Raw genomic sequence first — 13,460 nt, forward strand, 5'->3', positions numbered from 1 at the left:
TTAACAACTGAAATATTAAAAATATGTACAAATTAGTGAAATACAGAGATATTACCATTTACTAATAATCTTATAGCTAACCTGAATCTATACAATTGCCGATAGCAAACCCTTGTGTACATCAATATAATAACATTGATGCTAACAGCTCGGAGTCTTGTTACATACTGACTCTCACACGCGTGTCAATAAGCGACGCAGCCAAGCTTGATTACGCACAAGCTTACATGCCCCCTTCTTAAGACCGAGGGTATGTTCCGTCGGTGTAAGGAACCAACTTACTAGCATGAAAAATATTTGATTCCCTTCTTCTTAATCTACTGTCTAACAAGAACATTACATCAGAAATTTTCCCTTTAATTTTAAACGGACCTACTCTAATTGGATCTATTTTATTTTTATTTAATTTATATACATTTTGTACATAAGCTAAGTCTCCTACATTGAAATTTATTTGCTTTACATTCTTATCATAGTATTCTTTATTTTTGTTGTGAATTTCTTTTGATTTCATAAAAGCTATTTCTCTATTGTTGACTAAGTTTGTTAAATTATTGTCGTTCACTTCTTTGGGTAAAAATGAATCGTTTAATCCTGTCAGCAAATAATTAGGAGTGAATCCGGTCGAACTGTGAATTGTGTTGTTGTAATCCTTTACACATTCTTCCGCCACCTGAGGCCATGATTTATTTTTATCATCATAAATTTTACATCTTATTCTGTTTACCAAAGTCTGATTTGTCCTTTTATTTAATCCATTAGAGAATGCGCAATCCACTGCTGTAAAAAGTAATGTTATTTTCTGTTCATTTAAATACTGCTTAAACTGTGCTGAATTTATACCAGGATACTGATCTGATAAAACTAATTTAATGCTTCCATTTTTTTCTACTTTCTTGATTAGATTTATAAAATCTTTTGCAACTTGAGTCTTTGAGGTTATTATGTATGCAAATCTTGTGAAATGGTCCACCGCCAAATGTAAATATTTTTTTTTTTTTTATTGCCTTTGAAACCTCCTACTGTGTCTATAGACACTATTTCGAAAGGTTCTTTTGCTGGTCCAAGTTGAGATAAAGGGGCTTTAAAGATGCCTATTCTCGATTTGTTTTTAATACATGTTTCACAGGCTCTACAAGTTAATTTTATGTGTTTATACATATTTTTGAAATAAAACTTTTGGCCAAAAGTTAAAATTAACTGTTTTGTGCCTATATGACCTTGATCAACATGTACCTTGATGATAAGAGACTTTCCAAATTCTTCAGTGATCCATATTTTTTCTCTATTATTTAGAATTTTATAAATTATTCCCCTTTTAATAACACATTTATCATCAGTTTTTAACTTTTTTTGATTTTCTTTGATATCCTCCAATTTTAGTAAGTTTGTAGTTTTTATCACAGAATCACTTATTGTATCCTCGTGTGATTCCAAAACCGGATTTCTAGACAAGCAATCGGCTTCAATGTTTTCTTTACCTGGATTATACACAATTTCAAAATCAAAATGTGAAATGTAATTCAAAATCTGAACTAGTTCCATATCATTACTTTTTTTTATATTGAATTTTTCCAATGGTCTATGATCAGTAAATACAACGAACTTCTTGCCTATCAAATGAAATTGCCAGTATAAAATGGCTTCTTTAATAGCTAAACATTCTATAAAGATAGCTTTCTTCTTTTTCTGAGCTTCTGTCAACTTTCTAGAAAAGAAAAACACCGACTTTAACGAGTTATCTTCCTGAGGCTGCTTCAATATTGCCCCAACTCCTTCGATACTTGCATCAGTGAAAATGAAAATTGGAGCCTCTGGATCAAAAATTGCCAAAGCGGGAACTGTGCACAAATATTCTTTTGTTGAATTAAAACTGTTCCCACACTCTTCAGACCATTCTAAGGATACATTTTTCCTTAACAAGTTTCTTAAAGGATCTAGTAAGCCAACATGATTTGGTATAAACTCCAGATAAAAATTTATCTTGCCAAGAAACTGTCTAATTTGTTTTTTTGTCGTAGGAATTGGAAACTTCTTAATAGCTACTAAATTATCGTTTATTGGTTTAATCATATTCTTTCCAATTTCGTGTCCCAAATAAGTTATTTTTTCTTGGGCAAACTGACATTTATTTTTATTCAATTTGAAACCTTGTTCATACAATGCTTGCAGTACTCGCTCCACATGATATAAATGTTCTTCGGAGGTTTTGGAGAACACCAATATATCATCTATGTAGTTCACTGTGAAAGCATCTAATTTATTTTTCCTTATTACGCTTGCTAAGACTCTTTGAAATATAGCAGGAGCCGATTTCAGACCAAAAGGTAAACATCTCCATTGCCAGTGTCCATGATGGGTTACAAAAGCCAATTTATATCTATCTTTTGCACGCACCGGAATCGACCAAAACGCCGAGTTTACATCAAATTTTGAGAAAAATTTACAATTTCTGGCTCGTATTGTGAGATCATCTATCCTTGGAAAAGGTTGTCTTTCTGGCACTACAATTTTGTTTAGCTCTTTAAAATCGATACACAAGCGTGATCTTTTTCCTTCTTCTCTCTTAAAAACCATGGTTATAGGAGCTGCATAAGGACTGCTTGACTCCTCTATTAAACCTGCATTCAACAAATCCTCTATTTGTCTCTCAATCTCTAATTTATCTTGGAAAGAGCATCTGTAAGGTTTCTTTGAAATATATCTATTTTCTGTCAATTTCACTGTGGCTTCATAATCTTTTACTATTCCTATATCAAACTTTGATTTGGCAAATATTATTTCATGTTTCTTTATCATATCCTCTATTTTATTAGTACTTATTTCATTATTGTTACTTTTCTTATCTAAGTTTTTATTTTTCTGTTGTTTCTGTGATATACACAAATTTTCGCTCTGACAGAGTTTGAATTTTTTTATTGAATCCAATCCCAGTAGAAAATCACAATCAATACCTTCCTTAACTATGAAAAACGGAAAATCTTCTTCTAAGTTACCAATTTTAGTACGTATTATTGCAATCCCTTCTGTTTTCGCCGTTCCAGCTACACCTTTAATAGTATCTCTCCCACCTATTATTTGTTTAAAATTTCTTTTATCATTCAAAAAAAAACCGTTAACCATAGAAATGTTGGATCCAGAATCATATAAACCAATTGCTGGGCAACCATTTGCAAAAAGCTTAATTTTAATAAGTGGGAGAACTATTCGTTTTTTGCTTCCTCATAACTTGCTACTACTTCCTGTAATTCATTATTATTTGTAACTTTTATCTTTTCATTTTTAAAATTTTTAATTTGCCTATCTTTATTACGGCATATATTTTCTGGATGTAATCTATTTTTGAAACCTAACTTCTCACAAATAGTGCATGTTTTTTTTTCACTTTGCATTCTCTTGTTTATGTTATCATTTTTCGGATCGTTGATTTTACCTAGTTGTTTTAATTTTGACATTAAATTTTCTATATTTGCGATAGATTTCCTATCTAACTTATTTTGAATGAATTTTGGCAAACTGATTACAATCATATTAATTTGTGTGTTTGTAGATAAGCTATCATCCGCTTCCAACAACAATCTCCTTTTTTTTAACGCATATTCTAATAACGAGCCGTTATAGAATTTAAAATTATAGGCATACGCTATATCCGTCCAGGATTGTACAGAGAAGGTATCAATGAAGGCGTTATTCCATGCCTGCCAATTTAACAAAGAGTTCTGCCTAAGAAATACATTATACCAATCTAAAGCGGATTTCTCTAAAAACAATCGTAATACTTCAGCGTATTTATTTTTTACAATCCCTACTCTGTCACATTCCTGCACAAATAAATTAATCCACACACTAGCATTTATATTTTCCGTGTCGAACTTTTCAATCACTATATCTTTTATCAAATCGCTAGTTTTTCTTTCAAATGCGATCGTTGACCGTTCCTTTACCTCTGACTCTTGCTCTGTTGTGATTTCTTCTAAGTATTCATCAAACAACACGACGTTTCCTTCTGTATCCAAGTAAATATTCTCAAGGTCTTCAGATAAGGTCAATACCACATTGCGAAATTTATTGCGGATCTTCAAATTTTTAACAACATTCTTCACTATTGGATTTTCAAAAAGCTCTTTATGTTGAGCACTAGTCTGCTTATCTGCCGGAAACGAAAAAATTTCCTCTTGGCCTAGCAGCTGTATTCTTTTCACTTTAACTACGGTGCTTTTTGAATCTACACCAGCCTCCGAGACAAAATAAAACTTTGCTTTACTCTCCATTGTATAGATTTGTAAGCCAATAATTATATTGTTTGGAAGAAATGAAGATTAGGGTGATAATCTACACATGTAAGATGCAGTTAACAACTGAAATATTAAAAATATGTACAAATTAGTGAAATACAGAGATATTACCATTTACTAATAATCTTAAAGCTAACCTGAATCTATACAATTGCCGATAGCAAACCCTTGTGTACATCAATATAATAACATTGATGCTAACAGCTCGGAGTCTTGTTACATACTGACTCTCACACGCGTGTCAATAAGCGACGCAGCCAAGCTTGATTACGCACAAGCTTACATATACAGGGTGACCACGATAAGGTGGCCACCCCCCTCCAAAATCTAGCCGTGTGATAATTTGAGAAATTTTTTGCACGATTTTTAAAGGATTTGCGACGATCTCTCCGATAGTGAAGTCAAAATTTTTCTAGAAACAACCGTTTTTGCGCGCGAAAAAAAAATTTTTGATTTCGAGACCAAAAATAGGGTTTAATTTTTTTTTCTGAAAAGACGCAAAATCCTGAGCGCGGATATCAAAAATTTTCCGGGATTCGTCAAACCAATCACCCAGAAATAAATCTCAAAATTCGAACTTTTTGTCGAAAATTCGGTACCAACTGGCGGAACAGGTGGAATTGAAATATCTGGCAAAATCGACCAGCGCCAACTTCACCCGAGTCCAGGTAGCGGTATACGATATGTCATTGACGATTCTGCGCGATGAGTTTCGTTGGACTGACTTTCTCTGTTTGCACCTAGGCGAGCAGCAAGATTAGTAGTTTGAAAATATCTGCATTGAGAGAAGCGTGACAAAAACGTCCGCATTTAAAATTATCAATGATAATTACACGAAAGCAGCATAACGGGAGGTTAACAAGCATTTTGTTATCATCGGTTGCCAGTGACAACCGTTGTAGCACGGAGGTTAGCGAACGCTCGCGCGTGGCCGATCCGGCCGATCAAGATCCCGCTATTACCGTTTGCCGACGCGGCGACGTCGAGATGATGTAGCGCAAAAATTGAAATTCTTTCGAAAATGATCATCGAATCATCCCGATTCCGTCAAAGTGCAGCATTATTGACAAAGGCTTATCACTCTTATTTTACACAAAAATGATTTGAAGAAACGAACAGAATCCACCCGAATTTTGACAGTGTATTGCTTGTTCGTCGCAAAATTCTAGGTCAGTTTATTTATATTCTGGAGAACGATGCGCGAAAATTGGTTAATTCTGACACCGTGTATTTACTTTCGTACGTCGAATATTTCCGCGGCAACAAAGCACATGGGTGGCCGACTTTTCTGTGATTCTAGTAGTAACAATGAGCGCAATATTGCCACGACCCAGCGTTATTTTCACGCAATGATCAAACCGGGGACAGTAAACCACGGTTCGAAATTATTTTCGATGAAAATATGCCGTTGCATTCTGGAATTTCGTTAATTGTCCGACAAATTGATACGTAATGCGTAAGAACGAAATGACTCGCATTTGTTTAGAACGAAACCCTTCCATTGCTCTTTACTTCAATACGAAAATCGTACTATTCTTATCTAGATGACATAAGTATGTACGAAGCACGACAGGCTGAGGTATCGTTAAAGTACGGCGAAAGTATGGCCGATGTTATGACAGAAGTAGAAGCATGAAGGAATAATCGTCAGGTTATGATTCATCTACCTTTTACCTGTGATTTTTCCATTTCGTGGGCGACAAAGACAGTATTTTTTCGTAAATGCGATCGCTACGCTTCACTTTCCATTTCAATTCAATGACAGTTCGTCAATGACAATAATTAGCAAACTAATATTGAGTTTGTAAACCGATCCAGAGATTTGATACTTAATTCTATACAATTCCTTACAGATATGGTAATACAAATGTTTGATTGGTTTTTACATGTGCAATGAAATATTTTGTTTCATTCAAAATATGTACAATGCGTAAATTCGGGAATCCATTATTTTTTCGGATCGCGCATAGTATTGCACAACAGAATTATGCACCTTCGATACTCCTCTTATGTTAATCCGTCCTCCTCGCTGAAAATTTTTTCAACGAATGCTGAAATTTACAGGGACGCGGGCATAATATTTGCAATGTTGCCCGCTACATTTCATACATTGAATAATGCGTAATTACTTTTCACTGCGTAATAAATATTCTCCGGCATTGCTTCGTGTTTGCCTTTCCCGGTTGGACTCATCTCTGTCAAACTATCGTTGTCTAAGATAATTTTGAAGAGTGCTCGGTTCGTTTCTTTCCGACTCTTGTACATAATCTCTGTGACGGCGGCCATTTGCACATTGTCAACCCACACGTCGTACCCTATGCTTAACCGTACTTGATGACAATTTAAAAATGATAATTATCTTATCAAAATTAGTGACCATTTAGTGTAAAAGTATTACCAACAGATCGTTTTCCGCTACTCGGTGCTGTTACTTTCAGGACAATTTGAAAAGTGTTCCATGAATTCGTTTGATTAACGCATTTATTCGTTTCTTTGTTTTAATTGCGACTGTAGTCGCAGTTTCATAATGTAGCTACACAACATTTTGTTGGAGACATTGAATTGATGCATTATTTACTGAAAATTTAATGCATTATGAAACGGACGCAGCATTATTGTAAATGATGTATTTTTTCACAGATCACGAGTGCACCACCTCGACATACAAGTTTGAATTTCTGAATCGACGTGATCTGAGATACTGTATTCGTGCGTGTACACATAATTATTTTTAATTATTTAATTTATTTATTTATTTATTTATTCATTCATTCATTCATTGATTTAATTATTCATTGATTCATTCATTTATTTATTCATTGATTCATTCATTGATTCATTCATTGATTCATTCATTTATTTATTCATTCATTTACTTATTTATTTATTTTTTTTTTTTTTTTTTTTTTTTTCTTTGCGTATGGCCAAATCGGTGGGGAAATCCTTTATGGACCGCCCTAGGTAGGGTACCGTCACTCCCAGGAGTGTGGGACTCGCCTTACAGAATACCCACTAAAACCACCACCAAAAACCGTTCCTTGCTGTCGTCCACACCCCACGGAACTGTCGTCGTACCTGTTTTTGAGAATCAAATATCACGATTAGAACAATACGAGGCAAATATTTTGATAAAATTAAATCTAACAAACGGATGTGAACTAGACTTTTCACCATTTTCGTGACACCATTCTCGCGTTACAGAAACGCTGAAACTCAGGTTTATTTGCAATAAGATTCATTAGAGTTCAGTAGTATTCAATACGAGCCTGTAGTAAAAAGAAACTTGTCTTGTATTTCATTTCTGGTCTCGTTCTGTGTTATCGTCCGCCAAAAGCCATTCCTAGCTGTCGTTCACACCACACGGAATTGTCGTCGCATCTGTTTTTGAGAATCAAATATGAGGATTAGAAAATTACGAGGCACATATTTTGATAAAATTTGATTTGACATTTTTGAAACTACAGATGCAGTTTAACGTGCATCAAAAACAAGCGAATTTACACTCGACTTTTTACGATTTTCGTGACACTATTCTCGCATTACAGAAACGCTGAAGCTCAAATTTCTTCGCAATAAGAATCAATCATTAGAGTTTTGTAGTGTTTAATACGAGCGTTTAATGGAAAGAAACTTGTCTTGCATTTCATTTCTCGTCTCGTTCTGTGTTATCGTCCGCCAAAAGCCATTCCTAGCTGTCGTCCACACCACACGGAACTGTCGTCGCATCTGTTTTTGAGAATCAAATATGAGGATTAGAAAAATACGAGGCACATATTTTGATAAAATTAGATTTGACATTTTTGAAACTACAGATGCAGTTTAACGTGCATCAAAAACAAGCGAATTTACACTCGACTTTTTACGATTTTCGTGACACTATTCTCGCGTTACAGAAACGCTGAAGCTCAAATTTCTTCGCAATAAGAATCAATCATTAGAGTTTTGTAGTGTTTAATACGAGCGTTTAATGGAAAGAAACTTGTCTTGCATTTCATTTCTCGTCTCGTTCTGTGTTATCGTCCGCCAAAAGCCATTCCTAGCTGTCGTCCACACCACACGGAACTGTCGTCGCATCTGTTTTTGAGAATCAAATATGAGGATTAGAAAAATACGAGGCACATATTTTGATAAAATTAGATTTGACATTTTTGAAACTACAGATGCAGTTTAACGTGCATCAAAAACAAACGAATGTGCACTCGACTTTTTACGATTTTCGTGACACCATTCTCGCATTACAGAAACGCTGAAGCTCAAATTTCTTCGCAATAAGAATCAATCATTACAGTTTTGTAGTGTTTAATACGAGCGTTTAATAAAAAGAAACTTGTCTTGCGTTTCACGTCTGATTTTGCCAGCTCTTCGTGTCCGCCGACAGCCGTACCTTGCTTATCCTCGAGATCCCACGGGACTATCGTCTAACCTATTTTCAACATTAAACAGCACAATAAGAAAAATACGAGGTGCCTTTTTGATGATAACGATTCCTATGTTATTCAAACATCATATACAGTTTTGTGTGCGGTAGAAAACAAAGAGAGTTTTGACGTCCCACCACTTCTGTTATACTATTTTCACACATCTGAGGATTTTTTTTTCAACCCTCTAAATAACAATAATAATAATTCATGACAGTTTCGCGTTGTCAATCATTGAAGATTTGTAAAAAGAATCATATCTCACATTTCATTCCTGGTTCCGTTGCCTGAGGAGATGCTCGATGTGCCCTCCGTTCTGCTGGACAGTGAGTGCGAGCCGTTTCCGGATAGACCCTCGCACCCGTTGCATCTCCCTAACAGGAATAGCGGCACACGCTTCGGCGATGCGGTGGCGCATGTCGTGTTTTGTTGTGGGGGCCCGTTCGTAGACGATTTCCTTGACTCTACTCCAGAACCAGAAATCACAGACGGTTAGATCTGGTGAGCGCGCTGGCCACCTAACCGGACCTCTCGTACCGATCCAGCGCTCCGGGAACATGGCGTCCAGGATTGCCTTGTTCGCGTTACTGTTGTGGGCAGGGGCCCCGTCCTGCTGCCACCAAACCTGGTCCATACGGATGGGGTTTCCGTCCATCAGGCGGGGGAGTTCCTCGGTGAGTACGGTCGTGTACTTGGCTGACGTGAGATTTCCGTCGAGGAAAATGGGCCCGAGGATCCTGTCCTGTAATACTCCAACCCAGACGTGGAGCTTCCAACGGTGCTGGTTGTCCTGTTCGACGATCCAGTGTGGGTTTTCCGGAGCCCACCAACGACAGTTCTGCTTGTTGACGAGTTCGAGGTTCGTGAACAGCGCTTCGTCCGTGAAGCACACGTTCCTGAAGAAATCGGGATCCTCCTGCAGACGCTCCAGTCCCCAGCGACAGTACGTCAGTCTTCGTTCGGCATCACCTGGGCACAGCTTTTGCACCGGCTGGTACTTGAACGGACGGTTCAGCTCGCGTGCGATTTTTCTCACAGATTCTCGAGGAACCTCTGTAGGGAATTAATTACTCCTTTTAGAAAGCACGAAGAGACAATTATCGCATTGACCCCTAAATATACGTTGAATTTGTGTCCAGGATTGTCTCGTCTCTAATAAATCTCACCCAACAGAACGAGGTATGACTTGGTAATAAAATTTCGCATCAAACCGACGGGGAAATATCTCGCCGAACTGACGAGTCAATGGATTTTCGGCTTAATTACAATTCACCTGGATGAATGTAGAATAACTTGATTAATGAGAATTAACTGAATCACTAAATATAACTGAAATGTTTAGAATTAACTGAGACACAACTGAATTACGGAAAATTAAATCAAGTATATGGGCTATTCCGCGTCAACCGGATCAGTCATCTCTCAGATATTTTTTTAATTCGGCATGTGGATTGTGTAGGAGAAGTTAGATTCTTGTGCAAAAGCGCGAATCTCATAATGCAAAATTCGATTTTTTATTAACAATAACAAATTAGACTCCCATTTTTTTCAAAAATTCATAACCTTGGCAAAGAATTAGATACAATATATTTTTTTTTCAAATTACGCGGAAAGCTCCATAGAATTTAAAAAAAATACGAAACGGTAAAAAAAAGTTGTTATCAATTGTTTATTTAACAATTAATTTTTCAAAGATTTTTAAAACAGTGACTGACACGATCAAAAAATTTTTTTTAAATTCCGACATGTTCCTTGAACTGTACTACAACCTGTGAATTAATTCCAGAGAGGTGTTTTTTTTCGTTTTCGAGTTAAAAATCATTAAAGGTGTCGATGCGCATGAAATTGCGGCGCGCCGAGTCTCTACGTAATGGCGGGCGGCCGGTTGCCGTCCACCGCTACACCGCGGTGGCGTCGCAGGGTTATTTCAGTCATTTTCACGATGTAGGACACGATTGGAGAATCTGAAAAAAATACTGTACCTTCACAAGGCCTGCTCAAAGCGATAAGTGAAGTTTCAAGAATGTGTTTTTATTTTAAAATAAGTAGCAAGTTATGTAATTATTATCATTTATGTGCCCTTTCATGGTGTGTAACCGTTATTTTGAATCTCTGTAATAAAAAAACGGTGAAAAACACATTCCTGAAACTTCACTTATCGCTTTGAGCAGGCCTTGTGAAGCTACAGTATTTTTTTCAGATTCTGCAATCATGTCCTACATTGTGAAAATGACTCTAAAATAACGCTACGAGGCCACCGCGGGGTAGCGGTGGACGGCAACCGGCCGCCCGCCAATACGTAGAGACTCGGCGCGCCGCAATTTCATGCGCATCGACACCTTTAATGATTTTTTACTCGAAAACGAAGAAAAACACCCCTCTGGAATTAATTCACAGGTTGTAGTACAGTTCAAGGAACATGTCAGAATTATAAAAAAATTTTTTGATCGTGTCAGTCACTGTTTTAAAAATCTTTGAAAAATTAATTGTCAAATAAACAATTGATAACAACTTTTTTTTACCGTTTCGTATTTTTTTTTAAATTCCATGGAGCTTTCCGCGTAATTTGAAAAAAAAATATATTGTATCTAATTTTTTGCCAAAGTTATGAATTTTTGAAAAAAATGGGAGTCTAATTTGTTATTGTTAATAAAAAATCGAATTTTGCATTATGAGATTCGCGCTTTGGCACAAAAATCTAAATCCTCCCACATAATCCACATGTCAAATTAAAAAATATCTCAGACATGAGTGATTCGGTTGACGCGGAATAGCCCATATTCAAATAACTTTGGGTTCATGCCAGAATTATATGTTTACAGAGAGTAAAAATTAAATAAAAATGTGAAATGAAGTAGAGTTAAGAAAAATAATTTGAATTAATTGGAAATGCGATAGAACGAATTCAAAACTTTTCAACCTCACTTGAATTAGCGTGAATTATCAAGAATTGAAATTTATGAATTGAAACGAATCAAGTTGAATCATATGAATCTACCTCACTTAAAAGAATTGATTTCAAATAAGAAAATTAAGTTAAATTACATTAATTTATTCAGATTAATTCAACTCAAACAATTACCGTGTTACTCAAATCTCGAATTATTTCCCCCTCGCATGAAACGAACAGTTCAGGTTGCCCGCGCACCATTGATTTTAATGCGAATAACTAAAATACGGTTAATTCTGGTCAGTTGGAAATTTCTGGAAACGCCGGAAGCAATATTTGAAAAATCATCTAATCACGGGGTCGATCTGAAATTGATGAAAACACGAAATTGAATTTTTTAGCGTTCTCACAGATCCTGGAAAAGGTTTGGATATTCTTCACCCCGAAGCGGATACACGGAAAAATGTTGCACGGCAATTGGTAGTTTTATAGACACTATTGCGTCAAAAAAATTCAAGAAAACCAATAATAGAGAGTGTTGAAATTAGCGAATTTGGCACGGAATGCCCCATACGTACATCTGAGAATAAATTAAATTGAGAAAAAATATAACGAAGAAAAAATGAACGTACGCAGTGTCCTCGCGAGGCGTCTGAGGCTCTGTCTTCCGTTTTCCTGGACGGCGTGTTCCACCGCTGCTCGGACTGGGCCATCCCGCACCGGCTTGATGCGCTGCTCTCGTGCCCGCTTCAGCACGCCGTGCTCCTGCTCCGTTGCCGCCAGCCTAGAGATGAAGTTTCGCATACTCGAATCATACATTGTTGCAAAGTTTCACAAGCATCGGCTTCTTGCAGGAAAAAAATCGACGTAGCCGACAGTTATGTCGCATAAATGTTTAAAATATATTATTCAGGGCAATGCGCGCAAGCTGCATAGAGTTCTAGTGCAAATTAACACGATTATGCAATTCTGAAAATTATTTCATTGCGAACATCGTACCTTCGAAAAGACTGCCTCGACGGTGGCTGCCCGTCCTCCGGGAATCGCTCTCGGTACATCCTCGCCGATCCTGTAAAGTTGTTCCCGGTCTCCGCCAGTATCCGATGCATCCTGGTCGTCCGCACGTCCCTGTCCATCTTAATCTCTAATTTTCTAGTACAATTATTCTAACAATACAGCTACAGTAAATCAACGTTGGTAAGATTATTGGTAAAATAAAAATATTCTTTAACAGCTAACTACGCTACAGTTAAACGTGTAAAATTAACAATTATCACAACACTTCACGGTAACTTAACGATTATAAACGTAATGAGAATATTTAAACGATTGAAACTACGGGTAATGCAACGAATAAACGTGGCGATAATCTCGATTTTTTTTAAGTTTTGGTTGAAACTCGGATATTGGCTGGTGACGCTTCGAGCGAATCTTAGCGTCTGTTTGCTGAAATTAGCTCGAAACAATGCCAGATCTTCGATTGTCATTTACTACGCCTGACGCGCCGAGCTGCGTCTGTTGGTTATTTCACGAACTGTCGGACAGCAGCGTGTAATAACAAATGAATACATTCGGGATCGTACGATATCCTAATTATTGTAACCAACGGACGCAGCTCGACGCGTCAGGCGTATTAAATGACAATCGAAGATCTGGCATTGTTTCGCGCTAATTTCAGCAAACAGACGCTAAGATTCGCTCGAAGCATCACCAACCGAAATCATAGTTTTACCCAAAACTTTCACAAAATCAAGATTATTGCCACGTTCATTCGTAGCATTACACGTATTTTTAATCGTTTAAATACAGGATGTCCCTAAATTGGTGGACACGGACGAGCCAGCGTGATACCTGACT

This window comes from Neodiprion pinetum, chromosome 4, assembly GCF_021155775.2.
Source record: "Neodiprion pinetum isolate iyNeoPine1 chromosome 4, iyNeoPine1.2, whole genome shotgun sequence".
NCBI classification, from domain to species: domain Eukaryota; kingdom Metazoa; phylum Arthropoda; class Insecta; order Hymenoptera; family Diprionidae; genus Neodiprion; species Neodiprion pinetum.